This window comes from Bos taurus, chromosome 1 (genome assembly GCF_002263795.3).
Source record: "Bos taurus isolate L1 Dominette 01449 registration number 42190680 breed Hereford chromosome 1, ARS-UCD2.0, whole genome shotgun sequence".
NCBI lineage: Eukaryota > Metazoa > Chordata > Mammalia > Artiodactyla > Bovidae > Bos > Bos taurus.
Genome location: NC_037328.1, coordinates 85,135,987 through 85,161,573, shown reverse-complemented (window position 1 = coordinate 85,161,573; position 25,587 = coordinate 85,135,987). Strand labels below are relative to the sequence as shown.

The 25,587-nt window shown below is 39.4% G+C and overlaps 1 long non-coding RNA gene across 1 annotated transcript; it reads left to right on the top strand.

Annotated features, from left to right (window-relative positions):
* LOC104970937 (uncharacterized) lies at positions 1-25,041 on the top strand. Its single transcript, XR_804353.3, has 3 exons — positions 1-809; positions 5,013-5,152; positions 12,747-25,041. It is a non-coding gene; the product is annotated as an uncharacterized lncRNA (long non-coding RNA).
* Positions 25,042-25,587: the final 546 nt, after the last annotated feature.

Sequence of the window (25,587 nt, the reverse complement as noted above, 5' to 3'; positions counted from 1 at the left end):
TCAGTGTTTTGTTTATTATTTGTTGGTCTTTAGCACTCTCCTAGGTCCCAAGCAGAGTTGCCATTACCACCTTGTGCTGTTTCACAAGTTTTCAGACTTTCTCATCCCTGCTTTGTGGTATTTTATCAATGGCTACCACCTCTGAAATTGGTATCTTAAGGATTTCTTGTAGGTCTTCATAGAACCGTTCAACTTCAGCTTCTTCAGCGTTACTGGTTGGGGCATAGACTTGGATTACTGTGATATTGAATGGTTTGCCTTGGAAACGAACAGAGATCATTCTGTTGTTTTTGACATTGCATCCAACTACTGCATTTCGGACTCTTTTGTTGACCATAATGGCCACTCCATTTCTTCTGAGGGATTCCTGCCCGCAGTAGTAGATATAATGGTCATCTGAGTTAAATTCACCCATTCCATTTAGAACTAACACCCAAAAAATATGTCCTTTTCATTATAGGGGACTGGAATGCAAAAAAGTAGGAAGTCAAGAAACACCTGGAGTAACAGGCAAATTTGGCCTTGGAACACGGAATGAAGCAGGGCAAAGACTAATAGAGTTTTGCCAAGAAAATGCACTGGTCATAGCAAACACCCCCTTCCAACAACACAAGAGAAGACTCATGGACATCACCAGATGGTCAACACCGAAATCAGATTGATTATATTCTTTGCAGCCAAAGATGGAGAAGCTCTATACAGTCAACAAAAACAAGACCAGGGGCTGACTGTGGCTCAGATCATGAACTCCTTATCACCAAATTCAGACTGAAATTGAAGAAAGTAGGGAAAACCACTAGGCCATTCAGGTATGACCTAAATCAAATCCCTTATGATTATACAGTGGAAGTGAGAAATAGATTTAAGGGCCTAGATCTGATAGATAGAGTTCCTGATGAACTATGGATGGAGGTTTGTGACACTGTACAGGAGACAGGGATCAAGACCATCCCCATGGAAAAGAAATGCAAAAAGGCAAAATGGCTGTCTGGGGAGGCCTTACAAATAGCTGTGAAAAGAAGACAAGCAAAAAGCAAAGGAGAAAAGGAAAGATATAAGCATCTGAATGCAGAGTTCCAAAGAATAGCAAGGAGAGATAAGAAAGCCTTCCTCAGTGATCAATGCAAAAAATAGAGGAAAACAACAGAATGGGAAAGACTAGAGATCTCTTCAAGAAAATTAGAGATACCAAGGGAACATTTCATGCAAAGATGGGCTCGATAAAGGACAGAAATGGTATGGACCTAACAGAAGCAGAAGATATTAAGAAGAGGTGGCAAGAATACACAGAAGAACTGTACAAAAAAGATCTTCACGACCCAGATAATCACAATGGTGTGATCACTGACCTAGAGCCAGACATCCTGGAATGTGAAGTCAAGTGGGCCTTAGAAAGCATCACTACGAACAAAGCTAGTGGAGGTGATGGAATTCCACTTGAGCTATTTCAAGTCCTGAAAGATGATGCTGTGAAAGTGCAGTACTCTATATGCCAGCAAATTTGGAAAACTCAGCAGTGGCCACGGGACTGGAAAAGGTCAGTTTTCATTCCAATCCCAAAGAAAGGCAATGCCAAAGAATGCTCAAACTGCCGCACAATTGCACTCATCTCACACGCTACTAAAGTAATGCTCAAAATTCTCCAAGCCAGGCTTCAGCAATACGTGAACCGTGAACTTCCAGATGTTTAAGCTGGTTTTAAAAGGCAGAGGAACCAGAGATCAAGTTGCCAACATTCGCTGGATCATGGAAAAAGCAAGAGAGTTCCAGAAAAACATCTATTTCTGCTTTATTGACTATGCCAAAGCCTTTGACTGTGTGGATCACAATCAACTGTGGAAAATTCTGAAAGAGATGGGAATACCAGACCACCTGACCTGCCTCTTGAGAAATCTGTATGCAGGTCAGGAAGCAACAGTTAGAACTGGACATGGAACAACAGACTGGTTCCAAATAGGAAAAGGAGTACGTCAAGGCTGTATTTTGTCACCCTGTTTATTTAACTTCTATGCAGAGTACATCATGAGAAACGCTGGACTGGAAGAAGCACAAGCTGGAATCAACATTGCTGGGAGAAATATCAATAACCTCAGATATGCAGATGACACCACCCTTATGGCAGAAAGTGAAGAGGAACTAAAAAGCCTCTTGATGAAAGTGAAAGAGGAGAGTGAAAAAGTTGGCTTAAAGCTCAACATTCAGAAAACTAAGATCATGGCATCTGGTCCCATCACTTCATGGCAAATAGATGGGGAAACAGTGGAAACAGTGTCAGACTTTATTTTTGGGGGCTCCAAAATCACTGCAGATGGTGATTGCAGCCATGAAATTAAAAGACACTTACTCCTTGAAAGGAAAGTTATGACCAACCTAGATAGCATATTCAAAAGCAGAGACATTACTTTGCCAACAAAGGTCCATCTAGTCAAGGCTATGGTTTTTCCAGTGGTCATGTAGAGTTAGACTGTGAAGAAGGCTGAGCGCCAAAGAATTGATGCTTTTGAACTGTGGTGTTGGAGAAGACTCTTGAGAATCCCTTGGACTGCAAGGAGATCCAACCAGTCCATTCTGAAGGAGATCAGCCCTGGGATTTCTTTGGAAGGAATGATGCTAAAGCTGAAACTCCAGTACTTTGGCCACCTCATGCGAAGAATTGACTCATTGGAAAAGACTCTGATGCTGGGAGGGACTGGGGGCAGGAGGAGAAGGGGACGACAGAGGATGAGATGGCTAGATGGCATCACTGACTCGATGGACGTGAGTCTGAGTGAACTCTGGGAGTTGGTGATGGACAGGGAGGCCTGGCATGCTTGATTTATGGGGTCACAAAGAGTCGGACATGACTGAGTGACTGAACTGAACTGAAGGATTTCTTTAAATAGCCATCAGTGTGTCATTATCTTTCCTTTGAAAAGAATAGTAGCCATGGGGAGATGGCCTTAGGGGTAGGAGGGGCAGTCATTTAGCTTGTGGCTGTATGAAGTTGAGTTTCACTCTAGGTCTCCTTAGACTTAGCTCTCACTGGCCCTGATATTGGTTCATGGAATTTCAAAGAAAGGATCCTTTCTGGATATCACAGTCAGTTTCAGCTCTCATGAGCTCAAGTACTGGACTGTTACCCTTTACTTTTCATGGTTCTCATCTCCCATCTGGCTCTTCCTTACCTGCTGATGTATTAAATCTGTTTCAGCAGAGTAGCAAGGGCAGGACACCTATTCTTAGGGACTTTATTTGGTTGGTCAGTGAGAAATTGCAGAGCAAAGTGTAATATTTTCCTAGTTCCCATTGCCGTCCCTGATCAGGGCAATTGATGGTGTTGGTGGTGACAGACATGGAGAATGTGATAGAAACATATTTTGAGGTGATCCTTGCCCATGGCCATCCCCAATCTATTTTAGGATGTATATCTAACTTTTAACCACAGGTGTCTGAACCAGGTTCAAGTTTCCTGTGTGTAGCTGGGGTGCAGCTGGTGTACTTCTGCCTTAGACAGGTGGGCTGGATGGCAGCCTGGGAGTGAGGGGCCCCAGAAACTGGGCTGGCTTCATGGGTGTCTGGCTATGAAGCCCCACAAATTCCATGCCTAAAAGGGCTCCAGCTGAAGTTTAAGGCTCTTCTGTCACTGTCTTGAAATTATTAATAATTTTTGAATGTTTATACATTTTAATTTTTCACAGGGCCCCCACCTTAGTCTGTTGAGGCTTCCATAACAAAATGCAATTGACTGGGTAGCTTAGAAACAACAGAAACTTATTTCTCACAGTCCTGGAGGTTGGAAGTCAGAGATCAGGAAGCCAGCATGGTCAGGTGTGGGCCCTCTTTGGGGGCTGCAGACTTGGTGGTGTTTTCTCATGTGGGGGAAGGGGTGAGGGGGTCTCCCAGTGTCTTTCTCACTCACAAGAGTAGCTCTGCTCTCATGACCTAACCACCTACTAGAGTTTCCAACCCCTGATACGGTCCTGATACTTAGGGCATTAGGGTTTCAACATGTGAATTTGAGGGAGACACATTCACATCATAGCAGTCCCACATTTATGCAGCCAGTCCTGGCTAAGTACAATCAGACAAATTTGGATTCAAATTTGGGCTCAGCTACTTGTTAGCCATGAGATCATGAGTAAAACCTTACCTGAACTTCTGGGCCTCAGTGTCTTCATCAGTTAAATGGGACTATTTCCTCCTTATGAGAAACATTTATGTGAGAAAACATAGTTTAAAGAATGAGCATGGTACCAGGCACACTGATGAGATCTTGCTATCTATGACTCCATCCATCTATTAATTCACTTATCCAGACTGTTTGTCAGTTTATGTAAAATATTATGCTAGGTAGACCCTGTTTGGGATGCAGAATTGAGAAAAATGTGTTCTCAAAAAGTTGACAACATAATGGGAGAGATAAGACCCCCTCGGGCCACAATGGTCCCTTCCAATATAATTTAGACATAGTAATCACTTTGGAAACTGGTTATTATTTGCAGGGAGGTAGGGAGGAGGTAAGAGAAAAGTGAAGTGTAAAACTTAAGGATGAGAAGGTAAATTTTTAATTTCGGAGAGCCTGTGTCTTGGAGAAAAGTTGACGAGTGTAATCTTATTTTAGCCAATATACTAGGGAGGGAGAACATTGGTAATGTGGTTGAAGGGAGAGAGAGGAAGAAGGCCAGGAAGGGAGGTGACCAAGTCACAGATTGAGGAGAAAGAAAAGAGCAAAACTGGACCCAATAATGGGCTCGACTACAAAATGTTGGCTTAAAGCTCAACATTCAGAAAACTAAGATCATGGCATTTGGTCCCATCACTTCATGGGAAATAGATGGGGAAACAGTGGAAACAGTGTCAGACTTTATTTTTGGGGGCTCCCAAATCACTACAGAAGGTGATTGCAGCCATGAAATTAAAAGACGCTTACTCCTTGGAAGGAAAGTTATGACCAACCTAGATAGTATATTGAAAAGCAGAGATATTACTTTGCTAACAAAGGTCCATTTAGTCAAGGGTATGGTTTTTTTCAGTGGTCATATATGGATGTGACAGTTGGACTGTGAAGAAAGCTGAGCGCCAAAGAATTGATGCTTTTGAACTGTGGTGCTGGAGAAGACTCTTGAGAGTCCCTTGGACTGCAAGGAGATCCAACCAGTCCATCCTAAAGGAGGTGAGTCCTGGGTGTTCATTGGAAGGAATGATGTTGAAGCTGAAACTCCAGTACTTTGGCCACCTCATGCGAAGAGTTGACTCATTGGAAAAGACCCTGATGCTGGGAGGGATTGGGGGCAGGAGGAGAAGGGGACGACAGAGGATGAGATGGCTGGATGGCATCACCGACTCTATGGACATGGGTTTGAATGAACTCCAGGAGTTGGTGATGGACAGGGAGGCCTGGCGTGCTGTGATTCACGAGGTCGCAAAGAGTCAGACACGACTGAGCGACTGAACTGAACTGAACTAAATGTAATACTCTCATTGTCAAACCAAGCAATGGGCTTTAAATAATAGATTTCTGGTTTTAACCAAAACAGCTTTTATCAGGTTAAACATGAAAGCAGACTAGCAAGGCCATACATGGGGAAATTTACCATCTTGGTTTAATAAACGCGTTTACGTGCTGTGTTGAAACAGTGCAACTTCCTTAATCCAATATCTGATGAAGGAGCAAGGAGAGAAGAATTAATTTGCCACACACTAATTAAAGAGGGGTATGCACTGTATATACAGTGAAAGTCTCTGAAATGAATATTTGATAAACAATATCTGGTAAATTAAAAACCTGAAATGTTAAATTAAATGCAAATTAAAAATCTGGAATGTTAGATTAATTAAATACAGAAAACTGCATCAAATAACATTACAGGTCTCAGTTAAATCAGGGAGAAAAAAAAGCCAAGTTACCCAGCATCACATCTTGTCAGCGTGTGCTTCTGATTCACCTGTTGGGAATAAATGAGGGCTGACAGGAGTGCTGGCTTTATTTGTGAATTACATGTGGCATGCAGGAACACTTTTACTTGTGAAGCTAAGTCAGGGATAAATTGAACTTTTTACTTTATCATGGAAAAAATGCTAGGAGATTTATTCAAGTCACTAGGTTTTCTTCTAGCTTGAGATAAGGACAAATTGTTACTACATAGAAGGACCTCTCTAAGGCAGTAATTCACACTGTGTGGAGGCCGAGTTTATATTTGATGTGCAGCAGAGGAGTGAGCTTGGAGAAGCAGGCTCAGAATGTTCCTGGAGACCTGCCTCTTGCTGTGGCTTTTCTCTGGAAGAAGGACTGAAATGTCTCAGTTGTCCTATGGACATGAGCCACATGGCCCTGTAAAGACATCTAATAGGTGAGGCCAGACACACTTTCTTCTTTTTCGAGAAGAGGAGATGTCTCTAAACCATCACCTATTGTCATCTGACAGTTTCAACACAATCAATTTCAGCAGGTCCTTTGGATTCGAAATTCTGCTCTTGCCACTGACTACTGGATGATTCTGGGCAGGACACTCCTTTTCCTTTTCCTATTTTCCCACCTGTTAGCTAAGGTTGGGGATACTGACACTGCAGAGAGTCGCTGGCAGAAATAACAAATAAGCCTGAGTGCTTTATAATTTTGGTTCTAACTTTTGTAAATTAATGAGCATTCTAAAGCTGTCACAGACTGCCAAAGTAGTTTTGCTTAGTCTAAGTCTCTGGGTGTGTATGAACACTTGAGATATATAATTTATTTTTTAAAATGAATAAAGGTATGTTTAGTGGATTGGAAAATTCACAAAATAGATTATTTTCACCTTCTATTGGGTTGCATAATACCTTGTTCATATCTCTGTTTTGGCACTTTTCGGGGGCACTTATTTTGCATTGCCATGTTTTCAAACCTCTTAAATTGCATTCATTTAAAATAACACCAGTAATATATGAAGAGATTCTCTTTAAAATATTAAAAAAATACAGATAAAGATAAAGACTCTTGGACCAAAACCTACAAGCGACATATATCCCCATTGTTGGTTTGGTGTGTATTCTTTTAGACCTTTTACTTTACATGTGTTTACAAATATATAAACCTAGAGAAATACATAATTTTTAAGTTAAAAAAGTGTTTATGTAAGTATTTTTTGTGCTGTATCCATTATTTGACAACTTGCTTATTTTTTTCTAAACTGTACAATGTCTTGGAGAATCTTGTATCTTTGAATTATAGGTGTATTTCATCCTTCCTTCACTGCTGCACAGCATGCCATGGCTGTATCGTAACTTATTTAACTATTTCTGTATTGATGACGCATATGTTGTTTCCAATTCTTTGCTAACATACAACAATATTTCTCTAGAAATATAATGGAGAAATAGAGTCTATGGTAGGCATGTTTAAAAGTGTAACACTTTAAATATTTTAAATGTACGGTGTTGCAGAAAAACCAGAATGAACTTTTTGGCCACCCCAGTAGATTCTGCTGACTTGCCTTTGAAAGTGCATGAGCAGCTTTATGGTCTCACTAGTAACATATAAGAATATTTGCTTTCCCACAGCCTCAAGACTGAATAATACCAGATATGTTAACTTTTGAATATGGATGGAACCAAGAAGGTTTATATTTTTTATTGGTCATTTGTAGCTGATATAATCTTAACTGGTGCATATGGGTGCTATTCCAGGTGAAGGGTTCAAGGGAGGCCTTTTGGAAAAAGAGGTCATTTGAACTGAGTCTTTAAGGAAAGAAGAGATAGCATGTGAAAGAAAAAGTAAATCACTGGAGACAGGAAAAGAGGGGACCCAAGTGACTCCTGCTGAGCTTTCCTCAGCAGCTGAGAACAGGGTGAGGAAGAAGTAGGGAGAAAGCTGGACTGTCCTTGCCTTGGAGTCTGGCTTGTTTGCCATACCTTTCCCAATACACTGTGAACAACAAAGGCTGTGCTTGCAGCCAGGAGTCAATGGATCCAGAGATGGGGGTGACTTGGTCACTGGGGAGAAATAAACTGTTGAGGGCTCATTCAGTTACATATCTGGTGGGTGATGTTGGCTGTAGCCTGGGAACCCAGCTGGGTCTATTGGCCAGAGCATCTTCTTAGGGCTTCTTTGTCTGGCTGTTTTTGATGTCTTTACAGCATGGTAGTTAGGTCCTAGGAGTGAATATTCCAGAAGAACCAGGGAGAAGCTATATCATCTTGTAAGATTAGTGTCAGAAGTCACATAGCATCACTTCTGCAACAAACAAAAGCCCAGATTTGAGGGAATGGAACATAAACCCCACATCTTTTATATTTATTTATTTATTTGGTTGTGCCAGGTCTTGGCTGAGGCACTTGGAATCTTTTTTCTTTGTTGCTGCATGTGAGATCTAGTTCCCTGACCAAAAATTGAACCAAGCCCCTCTGCATTGGGAATGTGGAGTCTTAGCCACTGGACCACCAGGGAAATTCCATAAACCCCTCATTTTGGTGGGAGAAGCTTCAGTACATTATAGTAAGAGCATATCGGATGGCGGATAGCGTTGCAGCCATTTTTGGAAAAATATCATCCCTCAGAATTTTGTGGTTGCTGTTTAGTCACTAAATCATGTCCAATTCAGGCTCCTCTGTCCAGTGGAATTCTCTAGGTAAGCATACCGGAGTGGGTTGCCATTTCCTTCTCCAGGGGATCTCTTTGACCCAGGAACTGAACCCTCGTCTCCTGCATTGCAAGTGGACTCTTTGCCACTGAGCCACTGGGGGAGTCCATCTCCCAGAATATATTTCCCTTAAAGAGACACTGAAATCCTTATGAGAAACCCATTGCTGAAAAGAGTGATAATCTTCCACAGGGAGCTTGATGTATGAAACATTCCATCGTAGAAGATAATGTGATAATTGATTTGATATTGAGGAGGCTTGAGTTATGGTCTTAGTTTTACCATTATGTTATCCTTTAAAATTGGGACCATTATGTAACATCTTCAGGCTTCAGTTTTCTCACCTGTAACTAAGAAGGTGATGACTTCTACTTCTAAACATAGATAAAGCGGATCACAATTAGCCCATATATTTCGGATGGCTTGCTAGCTTTCTGCATCAACCTGAGAGAGCTTGTGATCTCTTTTCTAAACAACACATAGATCAGATGGTGCTTGATAGCAAGAGATTTGAGAACATCCAGCATCACAATGATATATTTGTAACTGAGATAGAGTTGGAATTTCCTTTGAGAAAGTTTACAAGTTGAAGGCTCAGATTTAATGAATTTTTTGAAAAGTCCATTAAAAATCCATCAAATGTTGCCATGGAGATATTCTGGATTAAATATTAGACCAGAGTCTAAACTGATAGTTTAAAATAATTCCCCTAGTTACAAATAATATCAGATCAGTTTTTAAACTAACTCAATTAGCGAGACTATGTACTAGATTTTAAGGATCATTCCTATATGATAAAATCAGACCATTTAAGAGAGAAGAGGGGCGGGCAACTGAATTAGCCTTAATGGCACTTACAAAGTTTCTTCTTTCTTAAGTACTCGGTTAATCCCAGGCAGGAAACAATACTGGTTCGTTTTAGTCACTCTGTTGTATCTGACTCTTTGTGACCTCATGGACTGTAGCACACCAGGCTTCTCTGTTCATCACCAACTCCCAAAGCTTGCTCAAACTCATGTCAATCAAGTCAGTGATGATGTCAATCAAGTCAGGGATGTCATCCAACCATCTCATCCTCTGTCATCCCTTTCATCTCCTTCCTTCAATCGTGCCCAGCATCGGGGTCTTTTCCAGTGAGTCAGTTCTTCGCATCAGGTGGCCAAACTATTGGAGTTTCAGTTTCAGCATCAGTCTTTCCAAAGAATATTCAGGACTGATCTCCTTTAGGATTGATTGGTTGGATCTCCTTGCAATCCAAGGAACTCTCAAGAGTCTTCTCCAACACCACAGTTCAGAAGCATCAGTTCTTTGGTTCTCAGCCTTATGTATGGTCTAAGTGTCACATTCATACATGACTACTGGAAAAACCATAGCTTTGACTATACAGACTTTTGTTGGCAATGTGATGTCTCTGTTTTTTAATATGCTGTCTAGGTTTGTCATAGCTTTTGTTCCAAGGAGCAAGTGTCTTTTAATTTCATGGCTGCAGTCACCGTCTATGTCTGCAGTGATTTTGGAGCCCAAGAAAATAAAGTCTGTCACTGTTTCCATTATTTCCCCATTTATTTGCCATGAAGTGATGTGACCAATGTCATGATCTTCATTTTTTTGAATGCTGAGTTTTAAGCCAGCTTTTTCAGTCTCCTCTTTTACCTTCATCAAGAGGCTCTTTAGTTCTTCTTCACTTTCTGCCATAAGGGTGGTGTCATCTGCATATCTGAGGTTATTGATATTTTTCTCTGCAATCTTGATTCCAGCTTGTGCTTCATCCAGCCTGGTATTTTGCATGATATATTCTGCATGTAAGTTAAATAAGCAGGGTGACAATATTTAGCCTTGACGTACTCCTTTCCCAATTTGGAACCAGTCTGTTATTTCATGTCCAGTTCTAACTGTTGCTTCTTGACCTGCATACAGATTTCTCAGGAGGCAGGTAAGGTGGCCTAGTAGTTCCATTTCTTTAAGAATTTTCCACAGTTTGTTGTGATCTACCCAAAGATTTTGGCGTAGTCAATGAAGCAGAAGTGGATGTTTTTCTGGAACTTTCTTGCTTTTTCTATGATCCAATGGATGTTGGCAATTTGATCTCTGGTTCTCTGCTCTTTCTAAATCCAGCTGGAACATCTGGAAATTCACAGTTGACATAAAATTGAAGCCTCACTTGGAGAATTTTGAGCATCACTTTGCTAGGGTGTGAAATGAGTGCAATTGCGCGGTAGTTTGAACATTCCTTGGCGTTGCCTTTCTTTGGGATTGGAATGAAAACTGACCTTTTCCAGTCCTGTGGCAACTGCTGAGTTTTCCCAATTTGCTGTTACATTAGGTGCAGCACTTTCACAGCCTCATCTTTTAGGATTTAAAATAGTTTGGCTGAAATTCCATCACCTCCACTAGCTTTGTTCATAGTGATGCTTCCTAAAGCCCACTTGACTTCACATTCCAGGATGTCTGGCTCTAGGTGAGTGATCACACTATCATGATTATCTGGGTCATGAAGACCTTTTTTGTACAGTTCTTCTGTGTATTCTTGCCACTTCTTAATATCTACTGCTTCTGTTAGGTCCATACCATTTCTGTCCTTTATTGAGCCCATCTTTGCATGAAATGTTCCCTTGGTATCTCTAATTTTCTTGAAGAGATCTCTAGTCTTTCCCATTCTATTGTTTTCCTCTATTTCTTTACATTGATCACTGAGGAAGGCTTTCTTATCTCTCCTTGGTATTCTTTGTAACTCTGCATTCAGATGGATTTATCTTTCCTTTTCTCCTTTACATTTAGTTTCTCTTCTTTTCTCAGCTATTTTCAAGGCCTCCTCAGATCTGTTTGCATTTTGCCTTTTTGCATTTCTTTTCTTGGGGATGGTCTTGATCACCACCTCCTGTACAATGTCATAGTTCCTCAGACACGCTATCAATCTAATCCCTTGAATATATTTATCACTTTCACTGTAAGGGATTTGATTTAGGTCATACCTGAATGGTCTAGTGGTTTTCCCTACTTTCTTCAATTTAAGTTTAAATTTTGCTTACTTTTAAATAAACAACATAGACTAATGTTTTTAAAGTAATACATCCCCTGAGACTAATGTTGAAATTGAGAAGAACCCATTAATAATTAAAGTTGCTTCACTCCTTCAATGAAAAATGAAGACTGTAGATAAGACTCTCTCTAAATAAAAATATTTTATATGTGTACATATACTTGTGGGTGTACACATTGACATGTCTTTTTTATGTACACACTGTGTGTGATAACATTCTAGGGTACATGAGGTAGAAAGTAGAGCATGATGCAAACGAGTAAAACATCAAATGTATGAAGATACTTATCAAAGTCTCAGATTAAATGCAACTCAAGGAACAACTACAAGGGTATGATCTGTTTAATAAGCTATCTTGTGTATGGAAATAAAACATATAGAAGAACTTAAGACACAAACCCCTCCCAGAACATGCATGTGCATGCATATTCACAATTAAAGAATTACTGCAATTAATATCAATCCTTTGCTTTCCTTTTCTCTTTAGTACTAAGCCAATTCTATCTTGAGATTTTTTACTCATGAAGAAAAAAATGTCTCCATGTTTGTGGACCATACTCCCCCCACCCAAGCACAACATGAGATTGGTCCAAAAATAAAGTTGCAGATTTGCATTCTGTAGTAATTAAAAAGGAAACTTCCTATATACAAGTAACTTTTCCCTGTAGGTATAGTCAATTTCCCACAGCAATAGAAGATATAATTATACTGATGTAAATCACAGCCAGATGCCTGGGAGGGATTGGCCTTTCACCTTCTTTAATTCATTGAAAGATCTTATCTTTTTGACAGGTACTGTCAGGCAGAGCAAGGGGCTGGGAGGCAGTATATTTTTCTGGTAACTAATTTGCTTGGAGGAAAAAAGTATTCGTTGCAAACACTCGAAAGCAGTGAGATAATCCAGGTTTAGCAGAAAATTCTCTACCTCTTTTTTCTGGGAGGGGGCACCTTAATAATTGTCCTTGTGTGCCCTGTCCTGGCTCCCTCTCTGTCCTCTCGGTCTCTCTCTCCTCCATAAAACACTAACCATTCTTTTGGGCCTCATGTTTCCAAAATATTTGTAAAGAAATGTGTATATATTTACACACACATATTTTTTTCTTCTTCTTTAGGATGAATCCTGTTGCCAGCTTTTTGGTTTTATATTGTTTGTACAGAAAAATTAACACTGGAAAAAGCCACGTTCTGAGAAGGACTTTCTACCCCAACCACATCTGACTTCCTTTCACAGTTGCTTCTGGGTTTGCTTCTTCTATTCAAGAGTCATGCATTTTCTTTTGGGCAAAACCACCCAGAGTATAAAGTTGGATGTCTAGGATCGCATGAGAGTCAAAGCAGCTCCAGTGACTGATGGGAGTTGGTGCGGAGAACCCAAGAAGCGGAAGGAGATGGAGCATCAGCCACCCAACTGGAAATGAAAACATGCTTTAAGTTTGGTAGTTTCTCCTACCCTCCCCCACATTCCTTTTATTTCTGTGGCAAAACTTGAAACAAAGCTACAGTAAAAATGCTTTTCATTTGGTGGGTGGTGGAGGTTCTGACTCAGTTTTTGCAAACATGACATTGCTTGAACCCTGAGATGAATGCTCCCATGGGATTCTGGAGAAACAAAGCTGCCTGCTCCGTCGCATGGCATGGTCCCTTTGGGAATTCCAGCCGAGCTGGGGCGGTGGCCTCACAGGTGCAGGTCTTCTGAGGCACCTGAATGGAAGCGCCGAAGTTCAAAGAGGTTTTGAACTTTAGATTCAGGCTTTCTTGCTTGCATTTAGCCCATTTGGATATCAGGTTTAATTAAGTCTGGATCTACTAAAGCAGAATTTCCCAACTCTCTCACTAATAAACTAGATTATGTTAGTAGAGAAAGTACCCAATACAAATTTTTTTTTTTTTTCCGGCCTCATCCTGAGGCATGTGGGATATTAGTTCTCCTACCAGGGATGGAACCCGTACTTCCTGCAGTGGAAGTGTGGAGTCTTAATCTCTGAACTGCCAGGGAAATCCCCAGTATAGGGAATTATTAAATAAATTATAATATGTCCATATAATGGGATAGTACATAGCTATTAAAAGTGGAGCAATAGAAGATAATGTAAAAGTTTCATGATATGTTGTTATACAACCAAAAAAAATTATAAATCTGTGATACAATATTATCCCAGTTTGGGGGAAAATGGAAAGATAAAGAAGGGAAAAAGGTAAATCCATATAGAAAGATTGGAAGATGAATTCCAAAATGTTAAAGTGCTAGCCTGGCATTAGTTGTCTATGCTCTGTGGGACAGCATGGAATTTAATTTTTTCTTTTTGTTTATCTGAATTTGAAGATACAGAGAATATGTGTTACTTTGGTAGTAATAATAATGATAATACTATAATTTAAGAAAAGAAACATTATATGGTACTCTTAGAGCTTCTCAGCTTTAGCATCAGCCCTGGGTGTTCTTTGGAAGAAATGATGCTAAAGCTGAAACTCCAGTACTTTGGCCACCTCATGCAAAGAGTTGACTCATTGGAAAAGACTCTGATGCTGGGAGGGATTGGGAGCGGGAGGAGAAGGGGACGACAGAGGATGAGATGGCTGGATGGCATCACTGACTCGATGGACGTGAGTCTGAGTGAACTCTGGGAGATGGTGATGGACAGGGAGGCCTGGCGTGCTGCGATTCATGCGGTTGCAAAGAGTTGGACACGACTGAGTGACTGAACTGAACTCAGAGCTTCTCACTTTTGTGTTTGGCAGTTGGCATCTTGTGGCATAATTATGGAAAGATCAAATGGCAGAAAGTACCCAGAAATTCTCTTAAAAAGCCATAGCCTTTACTATGTTGCCATTCATGCTCATTCCCAGTTCCAAGTCCATGTGATGGTAGATAAAGACATTGGCTGGGTCCTGGTTTATATGTGGGGGTTTGAGGTTTCATAAGCCAGGGTGACACTGACTTTGTCACAGAAAGGAAATATTTTATCCAAGTATTTGTTGCTGATGAATATTCTGAGGATGAAAAAATTCTTGTCCAAATGTTTGAGGTTAAATAGTTCATTTATTCCCAGTCAACACGGTAGTCTATTTTAGTGTTCAGAAATACTGAGTAGAGACTTTGCCAACTCTTTGTCTTAGAGATATGCAGTGGGTGAATGGACAGTTGGCCTCATTGCTGAGTGGCAGCGTTTTAGGTGAGCCATGGAACCGTGAATTCAGCGTCCCCTCATGCCCCATTGGCTAAGTGAGCTCTCATCTGACATTTTTGGTCAACAAAGCCTTTGGCTTCACTAGACTAGGAGGCAGACTATTATGTACTCACGGTCCTCTGTGGAGGCATTCCACATGCTTTATCTCATCTCTACACAAACTCTGCAAGGTGGACGTGATTATCCTTCCCCTTACAGACAAGGAGAACTGAGGCTCAGAGAACTTAAGTCATTAGTCTTGAAACTTCCAGTGCTTGGAATCCAAATCTGTCTGGCTGAAAACCTGATGCCAGTACAATCACTAATACCATGATTTCACTGTATTCACAACCCCCCAGCCTTGATTATTTTCAAGTGGCCTATTTAAATCCTTATCAGTTTATACTGTTATGTTGGCCCTTTCACTTTCTTTCCTCCTTACTTTTATCCATTCTGTTTTATTTCTCTCTCTTTTTTAATCTTTTAAACAAAGAAAAACATTTAAATTGAAGAAAATGTATCAGGCAATTTCATTCATTGTGCTCTACTCTGTAGCCTACCAAAGATATCATTTGCTCCATTTAAAAAGGTAAGGGACTTCCTCTGTGGTCCAGTAATTAAGAACCAACCTTGCAATGTGGGGCATGTGGGTTCAATCCTTGGTCAGGGAGTTAAGCTCCCACATGCCTTGGAGCAGCTAAACCCGAGAGCCGTAAGAGACCCTGTGCACCACAACACAGACTGTGTGCCTCAACTGGGACCTGATGCAGCCAAATAGATAAATATTTAACAAAGTAAAAGTTATGCAGCTGTGGCTTCTCATTTTCAACCCAGGTTATTGTATTAAACTTTTACTTTACTGATGGGAGAAGGGTAAGATAAAAATTAACAAATATAGATACCATTTATTTTCAAAAACCCCTCTTTATTAAGGAAGATTTTTAAACAAATATAAATAGAAAAATAGTATAATGAAACCCCATGAACCCATCACACTCAGCTTCAACTCAGGAACATTCTTATTTCACCTAAATCCTCCATTCCCACGTCCCATATTATTTTGAAACAAACCCCAGATATCATACTGTTTCATCCATAGGTAATGAAGCACATATCTCAGAAAATAAAGCCTCTAAATAAAAACACAGAGTACTATTATCATATCTCAAAAAGTTAACAATAATTCTTTAATATCATCAAATACCTAGTCACTATTTTAATTTGCAATTGTCTCACAAATTTCCTTTTTTATAAGTTTATTGAAATCAGCGGTCATATGCAGTTCACACATGATTTGTTGATGTTTTTTGAATCTTTAATCTATATGTTTCTCTCCTTTCCCCCCTCTCTCTCTTCATGTGATGTTATTTATTTGCTGAAGAAATGAGACTGTTTGCCTGTAGAACTGTTCATTTCTGGATTTTGTAGACTGTATCCCTGCAGTGTACCTAACATATTCCTCTACTTTCCATCTGTGTTTCTTATAAATTGGTATGTGGATCTAGAGGCTTGGTCAGATTCAGGCACTTTGGGGACAGGGCACTGGACTAAGGGTCAGGAGACACTTTTGGTTCAAGCCCTGGCTCAGTTATTTCCAAGGACTCTAGACAAAATTGGATCTCTCTAGAAGCACAAGCTGGAATCAAGATTGCCGGGAGAAATATCAATAACCTCAGATATGCAGATGACACCACCCTTATGGCAGAAAGTGAAGAGGAACTAAAAAGCCTCTTGATGAAAGTGAAAGAGGAGAGTAAAAAAGTTGGCTTAAAGCTCAACATTCAGAAAACAAAGATCATGGCATCTGGTCCCATCACTTCATGGCAAATAGATGGGGAAACAGTGGAAACAGTGTCAGACTTTATTTTTTTGGGCTCTAAAATCACTGCAGATGGTGACTGCAGCCATGAAATTAAAAGACGCTTACTCCTTGGAAGGAAAGTTATGTCCAACCTAGATAGCATATTCAAAAGCAGAGACATTACTTTGTCAAGAAAGGTCTGTCTAGTCAAGGCTATGGTTTTTCCAGTAGTCATGTATGGATGTGAGAGTTGGACTGTGAAGAAGGCTGAGCGTGGAAGAATTGATGCTTTTGAACTGTGGTGTTGGAGAAGACTCTTGAGAGTCCCTTGGACTGCAAGGAGATCCAACCAGTCCATCCTAAAGGAGATAAGTCCTGGGTGTTCATTGGAAGGAATGATGCTGAAGCTGAAACTCCAATACTTTGGCCACCTCATGGGAAGAATTGACTCATTGGAAAAGACCCTGATGCTGGGAGGGATTGGGGACAGGAGGAGAAGGGGACAACAGAGGATGAGATGGCTGGATGGCATCACTGACTCGATGGACACAAGTTTGGGTAAACTCTGGGAGTTGGTGATGAACGGGGAGGTCTGGCATGCTGTGATTCGTGGGGTCGCAAAGAGTTGGACCCGACTGAGCGACTAAACTGAACTGAAGTCTCAGATACTCCATTTGTCAAATGATAATGGATACGCTTTTGCCATCTCTCCAGGATTGTGTTGAAAATCAAATAAGACCATGCCAGCTGATCCCCTTACAGCTTTATTCAAATGAAAAACATTTCAACTGATATTTATTTTTTTAATTGTGAAAAATACCATAGTTAAGAAAAAAATTTAAATTATGTATCATATCTTCTTAACACCTTATTTTTTATTTTTGCATATTTTTTCTGGTTATTATTCACATATCAAATTTTTATAGATTTGAAATCATGTTAGGATACCATTTTATACTTATTATTTGTAGCTTAATAATTTTTAATTAATATGGTTCTGGGTTGCTGTATTATCTTTATAAGTATTGTTTGTTAAAACCATGGTTGAACATTTAAGTGATTTCACTTTTACATATGAAACTGCCACAAACATATTTGTGCATGATTTATTTCCTTAGAATAAACCCCCAGGGATGTGATGACTGGGTGAAACTATATGGGCATTTTTATGGCTCTTAATAGATTTTGCCATATTGCTTTCCAAAGGCTAGTAACAATGAACCTGACACCAGCAATGAATGTGTGTCATTTAAAGTGATTATTTTAAATCAATTATTCACCAGCCATGTGTGAAGGCATGTCCCAGGATCCTTGTCTGCCAGGACCTTCCATTTCTGACTCATTCATTCATAAGAAATAAGTAAATAAAACAAAGAGACTGTGTATGATGAATAAACAAGAGTTCTAATAGTTCAGATTCTAGAAAAAAAAGTAGGTTGTTGTTGCATGTAATGCTCATTTGCCTGTTTGGTTTTATAGATTTGTTGATATTTTTCCAAATTTTCTGGAACATACAGAGAATCAATACATACTACATTATCTGAATCTTTTGTAAAAGTATATATAGAAATAAGATTTTTTTCTCATCCTCAGGATGAGATCATCAGGAGATTTCTTTTTTATACCAAGCAAAATCTTTTTTTTTTTTGGTTTTGTTTTAGGGCTGCTAGTTAGGTAGATTATGTTTCAAAAGAATGACCAAACTCTGAGTAGATACTAATATGCATGTATACTTTCAAATTATGGAATTATAGTAACATCTATCTTCTGTGCCTATAGATCTTTTAGCTTTCAAAGCTCTTTCACATGCTTTTCTTATGACCCTCACAGCATTGCCTGGGCTAGGTATGATGAGGAGACTGAGGTACAAGGAAACTTACCTAAGATTGCTTTCTTTCTGGGACTGCCAAGGCCTCCTGGCTATTTCCACTGAATTGTACAGTCTTTAAAAATACTCTCTTATGGGAATTTCCTGGTGGTCCAGTGGTTAGGATTCTAGGCTCTTGGGCTCTTGTTGCAGAAGGCCTGTTTGAGTTCTGTTCCTGGTCAGGGAACTGAAATCCCACTAGCAGTACAACCAAAAAAAAAAGGTTAAAAAATACCCTTTCATATCAGTTCTGTGCTTTTCAATTAGCATTTGAAAAACTTATGGTTATATAGAATTGACTTGTTTTTTTAAAAATGCTTTTTTTTTGCAAAATGGCATTGGCTTTTTCCTCACAACAGCTGTGGGCTGAAGGGAGTTCTTTAGTCATGGCCATCCATAGCTGTCATATGCTGAGTGACTAGTAAGTCTGAGGCACTTTTTACTGTTTCAATCCCCATTACAGCTCTGTGAAGAGGTTGATGTCATCACTCACTATTCACAGGTGAGAAAACGGCAATTCACACAGAAGTAAAGAAATTTTCCAATTTCATGGAGCTAGGAGGTAACAGAGCTAGAACTTGAACCCAGACCCTTTCAATTGGAATCAAATCTTTCATCCGTTCTCTTGTTTTCCTGAGGGATCACTTTTCAAATAGTTAATACATTAATTTTTTCTTATTATAAAAGAAATATATCTTTACTAAACAGCATTTGGAAACATAGAAAATTCTATTTACACAATGTCAGGTCATGCTTTGTCATGCAGAGTATCAAATTTAAGATACTGTAAAGACATATTTAATTAGCTGTCATCCCAAAGATGAAAGCATGCAGTTTAAGCCTCTAGTCAGCAACTTTTTGTCCCCTAGAAGTCTAGCTTTCTCTAAAGCTTAAAGGTTTAACTCGTTAAATCCCACCTACCTGTCTTATGTACTCTTCAGTTTCCGGTCTTGTACTTCTTTTATTCGTTCACTTAGGAAGAAAGCAAACACAACAAAAAAGAAATCAAGCCCTAACTTGGTACAGTAGCTAACAGAGCATCTTAAATCAACACACCAGCATAACTTGTACTGATTAAAGTAATTATTTTTGTCTCTAGCATTTTGCATTGTCTCTGCTACCAAAACTTCCTGATACTCAGACACAGAACAATGGGAGGCCCAGATGTTTATTGGTATAAGGCTCATCTTCAGCTTATGAAAAGAAGACACAATTTACAGTGCTGTCTCTTAGACCTCCAGTATCACATCCTTTCCTTTGACTACATTAAAGTGGTAGCAGAAAGCAGAAAGACACACAACGGAGCAAGTTACCAGCCACCCCAGAGCTGGCATTGGTATTAGGTTACCATTCTGCATTTCTTTCCCCATCTTCTACCTGTTTACAGGAAAGTTGGGACAAGGTCAGGGAAAGTGCGGAATTGTTATCAGCTTTGCTGAGGCCACACCTGAATGAAAAGTTTGGTGCTGAAACAAGATTGAACTTGAGTGTCATTTGGAACTTAAAACAGCGAATGTCACAGTAGAAATCAGACTGACTCGTAGAGTTGTTTTAAAGGGGACCAAAGCCCAATCTGAGCAATTAATTTTGGCTTGGCTGACATCACTTGCCGGCCTAGAATGCGCAGTTTTTGTGCTGCACCCTCCAGGGTGTGCCTGCAGAGCTGGGACTGGCCACAGCTGAGCATCCTGGAAGTCAGCAGCTTTGGTCCCGGCCACACACGCTTTGGCAGAATCCTAATTGTTATCACCCTGATTCCCATCTGAAACAGATTGCTCCTGTTCTAGGAAACAAATTCCATACAGCAAAAGCTTGAGAGAGCATAATTAACCCATATCCTGTTCTGTCCCCTGTCCCTGGCGATATACAGATCTTCTTTAACATTTTGCTCATATTCTAGCTGCTGGCATGCTGACTCGTTTAATGAAATTCATATCGGGTCTAAGGAGCTGTCATTAGATGAAAATTATTACTGAGCCTGCAAGCAACTCTCAGATGACTTTGAGAATCTCCAGAATTAATTATGTTTAGAGACACTGCCAGCTACATTGGGTCAATCTGTTTCTTCTCATTTCAATTAAATCGAATTTAGCAAACATTCATTGCATTCCTACTGTGTGCCAAGCACTGTGGTTACAGAAATGAATGGGATGTGGTTTGTGCCTGAAGGAGTTCTGGACCTAGCAAGTTTTGGAGTCTCTCATTCTCCCTGGCTTTCTTGCAGCCATATTCTATTCCCTCCCCCACCACCCACTCCTTCTCGCTTTTTTGGGGAAGGGGTGATGGTTCTGTTTCTCTTTATACCACGTGCCGCTAGGTTTTCCTTCTGTTCCTAACTCTGCTATCGTCTTCCTAGTTCGAGGGCTATAACCACCTCAGAAGGATGAGCCTGTGCATCTGGACTGGAAAATGAGGTCAGTTGTCATTATCAGAGAAGCGGAGCCAGTATCTTGGTGAACCATAGATTTGTCAGGGGAAATAACTGTTATGCTGGGTTTTTCTGAGTTATGGGAAAAAAGATGGCTGTGATTTGAATTCCCCTCAAGCACTTGTAGGAAAGGAAGAAAATCTGCAGAAGACTCCAGTCTTTTCATTTCTGTCTCCCATTTAGAAGATTCCCCAACTCAGTCCAGACCATTCACAGGCCTGGCTAAAGATGGCTGTTTAGAAGTTATAATTGAAAATTTGGCTTGGGGGTTTTTAGTTTAGGCCTACAGAGGAGAGGCTCCATTTTGAGGCATAATTCAAAATGAGCAATTTGCCTTGAAAACAGGCATATTTTCCAGCTTCATATGACTAATGGTACATGAAGGGAGTCTAGTAATCACATAATTGGTTCCCCATTACTAAGAAACCATTTTTGGAGTCCATGAGATATGGTTTACAATAACTTAAGTGGTTCTGCATCAACAACCTAAACTTTGGAGGCCCACATTGGAAGACAAAGGCCCAATTTTCAATGATAGAGCTATGGGGAATTCCTCTAACTAGGGGACAAAGCTTGGTTTAACTCATTTTCTTTGTATTTTGTTTAGAATCCAACACTTGGATCAGATTCAGGAAAAAACTTTGCTAGAGGATTTGTAAGCTTTTCACAGATCTTAGACCCTTGTCGAGTTCATATTCTTTTCTTGATTCCATGCTGGATTTGAGAATTTGTTGGATCATATATCATTTGTAAAGTTTTCTCAGCTTGTTATACTGTATACTGTGATTCTAAAAAGACTGGGCTCCTTTTTTTTTTTTTTTAAATGAGCAAAGAGGGAAATAACTGTGAACAGTATTTACATTGGATTGGCCAAAATGTTTGTTCAGATTTTTCCAAAAGGAAAAATGAACTTTTAAGGAAATGAACTTTTTGGCCAACCCAATATATTTGAAAACAATTTCTGGAATGTTTGGCGTTTTAATGAGAGAAACTCAAGTGATTCTATATAACAAGTAAATTGAAGAGGAATTTTCCTACTGGTGTTAACCTTTAGACCGTTAATTACAAGTTGATAATTGTTGAAGCTGAATGATGTATATTGGAGTTTCTAATCTCTAATTTATGTTTGAAATTTTCTATAATAAAAAGTTAAATATACAGTTTCAAAGAAAAAAAGAGGCTAATATTAATAAAGAGTTAAAAGTAGATTAGAAAGAGAGGAGGAGAGAATGTTATTAACCCATTGCAATGATTAAAAAAAAACACACCATATCTATGCAGTCATTATTTCAGTGAAAAATAATAATAATTAATAATAACGGTCCCTTATAAAATACTTACTATGTACTCAGACCTTTAGAACATTATCACATCTAATTTCCACAACCATCCTTTGACATACATATTTATAATCATATAAAATATTTATATTTTAAAAATATAATTTATGAGGCTTAAAGAATTTATTCAACTTGCTCCAGATCATACATTAATAAATGGCAAATAATCTATCACGAGAGCCCAGACCCCAAAGCACAGGGGAATTTGATAATTGCTTCCTACAGGGTGAAGAAGCTTGGATGGGAGAGAACTTTTTTATTTAGAGTTGTGAAGGTACATTTCTGTAAGGCTTTCTACCACAATGCAGTGGAAACACTTTGGAGTTAGATGACCTCACCTTGAATCTTACTTATAACTGTGTGACCTCAGGCAAGTTTGAGTATCTTTGGGCCCTTGTTTCCCCATCTTTAAAAAGAGCACACAGTAGTCACTCAATGCGGCAGAGCTCTCATTTTCTCTTGCCTGCTGTCTTCATGTATGGGTGGCTCTGTTCCAGTGAGTATCCACATTGTTCTAGATTTTCTTAGAAGATGTTGTACTAGAGGGACTTTAAAACAGTTTTTAGTAATAAGAAGAGGCTGAAAAGCTGACTTTGCTTTATATTAATAGAATATGGTATATAGGTCTACATGAAATTTACTTCATTAGCTTGATCTCTGAACTTTTTTTTTAAACCACACACACAGGGATATTTTTATAATTGCTTGTGAGACAATGGTGAATCATCTTATTACTACTGAGTCATCTCACCAGAACTAGAAGAAAGATGAGTAAGGGATCATCAGGGCTGATCCCAGCATACCTCAGAAGTCTGGAAGCCCTTTAGATTGATTTATTTTCCTATTCTCCCTGTGAGCCAGAGATAGTCTTGGGGACTGAACTGCAGTCTGGGTTACCTGCTCAGAGGCTAAGTGTGCTGAGGCTTACTCGTCCAATGTGTAAGAAAAATAAAAAATTGCTTAAGTCAGTGAAAAACTAGATTCGCTACACAAGTTGTTTGAAAGAATTGCTAATTTAGTCAAAACAATTAGCAAACAATTACCCAGTACCCCTATAGACCACACCAAGGATAGTAAAAATTAACTTAATATTCTTAAATGTGTCATAACATGTACTGAATTGATAAAAACATACAAAAAAAAGAGCATACAAAAGACAGAGGTTGAAAAGTTTCTAAGTGCACCTTGCCTTTATCTACAACATGATGATTCACTTAACTTTTCTTCCTCTACCACTATCTCCTTTCTCTCCCAATTAAGGCTGTGTTACTTGACTATGAGTTCTTAAAATCTAACTATACAAGGGTTCTCCTCCAACTTATCCTTAGGGGCATAGAAGAATTCAGTGCTATGAAAATAAAAAATCCACGCACTTTGTTGGACAAGTTTTCTTCCCTTATAAAGAAAGCAGGACTATTTCTAAGTGCTGCAGTTAATTTCAACTCCAAAAGTTGGTTTAGCACACTGTAGACATAGCTGATGGTAATAGGCCAAGCACTTAATTAACTTTGAGATGTCTCAGGTAAAGAAAAGCTGGTGAAAGAAGTTTTTCCTTTAAAACTTTTTTTTTTTCCCTATAGGAAGCCTTTCATATCCTGTCATTATATTATAAAACAGCTTCTTATGTACACCTTCAGTGTTAGAGATTGGCAGTGTAGGAAAGGAGACAAAACATTATCAAGTAAAAGCAAATGATGCCTCTTAAATATTATTAAACAATTTTAAAAGTTCAGTCTTTCTGAGAAGGGAGATTTTAGCTACTTTACAGAAAACACTCCAGTTTGTAAATTAACAATCTAATATATCTTGTATTTGCAGCATGATTTAGTAGGGTTTTTTTTGTTTTGTTTTTTTTCCTTGATCAAATTCCCTTTAAGTCACTGGGACTTATGTCTGAATAATTACTTTAGAATTGGACCCAACATAGATTTCTGAATTGGCAAATTCTAGATACTGGATGAATACTTTCGTTGTCTCTGTATCAGGTGGGGAAAGGAGAGGTGAAACCTCATTGCTTTGGAAACTAACGTCCATTTTAGTTCTGTCTGCCAGGCAGTTGGACTTGCACAGAACACAAGGAAACTACCTTGTCGGGGCTACACGTTGTTACTTGGAAAAGTGACTCTGACATGCACAAAATCCCGAGAATTACCCTGAAGACCTGTTTTCAGAAAAAACAACCCTTTAGTCAGCTGCCCTACCAATACAGGTGGTCTCTCAGGCAGCTTTTTCTGTGTGAACAAATGAACAAGTGGAGGAATCTGACTGTTCCATTAGCGAATAAGCTGCTTTTGCGGAAAAATGCAAACCGGATTAAGGCTGGATTTTCTAAGAAAGAGGATAGGATCTAAGACCTGGAGATTGGTATTTGGTTTTGACATCCCCAATCCCCTTTTAGCAATTGGTCCAGTAGATGACAGTAGATCTGGAAAGGAAGTCTGGCCAACTCTCGTCTCCTTGAGAGAAGGCCCTGAACCTGGTACCAAGGGAAGCCTGGATAGGCTTGAGGGTTAAAAGGTTTGGCAGGGCTGGACCAGGGCAAAATTGTGAGAAGGGAAAGCTTGACTTTTCAGGTGCTCTATCACTCCCAACGCAGGCATCCAGGAACGTGGGGGAACCACAACTGTCATTTCCTACCTGAGCCTGAAGTACTTGGTTGAGATCCAGATTTCAAAAGACACAAGAAAATAGCAAAACAATGAAACTCAACAATTTATGTGCTTACTTGTTATTATAAAGATAGTAGAATTGCAGACAACTTGGAATATTCATTAAAGAATAAAGACAATGAATTACTCTCCATATGTCACTCAGAGATAAATTACTTACTAGCTTTTTTGATTACTGTATTTCTATTATATGTCACACACATTTTGGGTTGGGGAGGGGAGCATTACAGTTGACCATTAAGATTATTTTCTACCCTTCTACCCATCAAGATTTATTCATTCTAATCTTATTCCTTGAAGATCTTGTTGAATGTCAGAGGTACAGTCAGTTCTTTTATAATGTGATCTATATGCACACCTGAGAATATCCATGATCTGCATAAATGCACAATAAAAAGCATAGAACTTATGGGATAATGAGATTAAAGGGACAGGACTCAAAAGCTTTGTCAGTAAAGATGAGAACTTACAAAGATGAGAACTTTCAAAGATAAGAACTTAATAAAACTTCAGTTCAGTTCAGCCGCTCAGTCATGTCCGACTCTTTGTGACCACATGAACTGCAACATGCCAGGCATTCCTGTCCATCACTAACTCCCGGAGTCCACCCAAACCCATGTCCATCGAGTCAGTGATGCCATCCAACCATCTCATTCTCTGTTTTCCCTTCTCCTCCTGCCC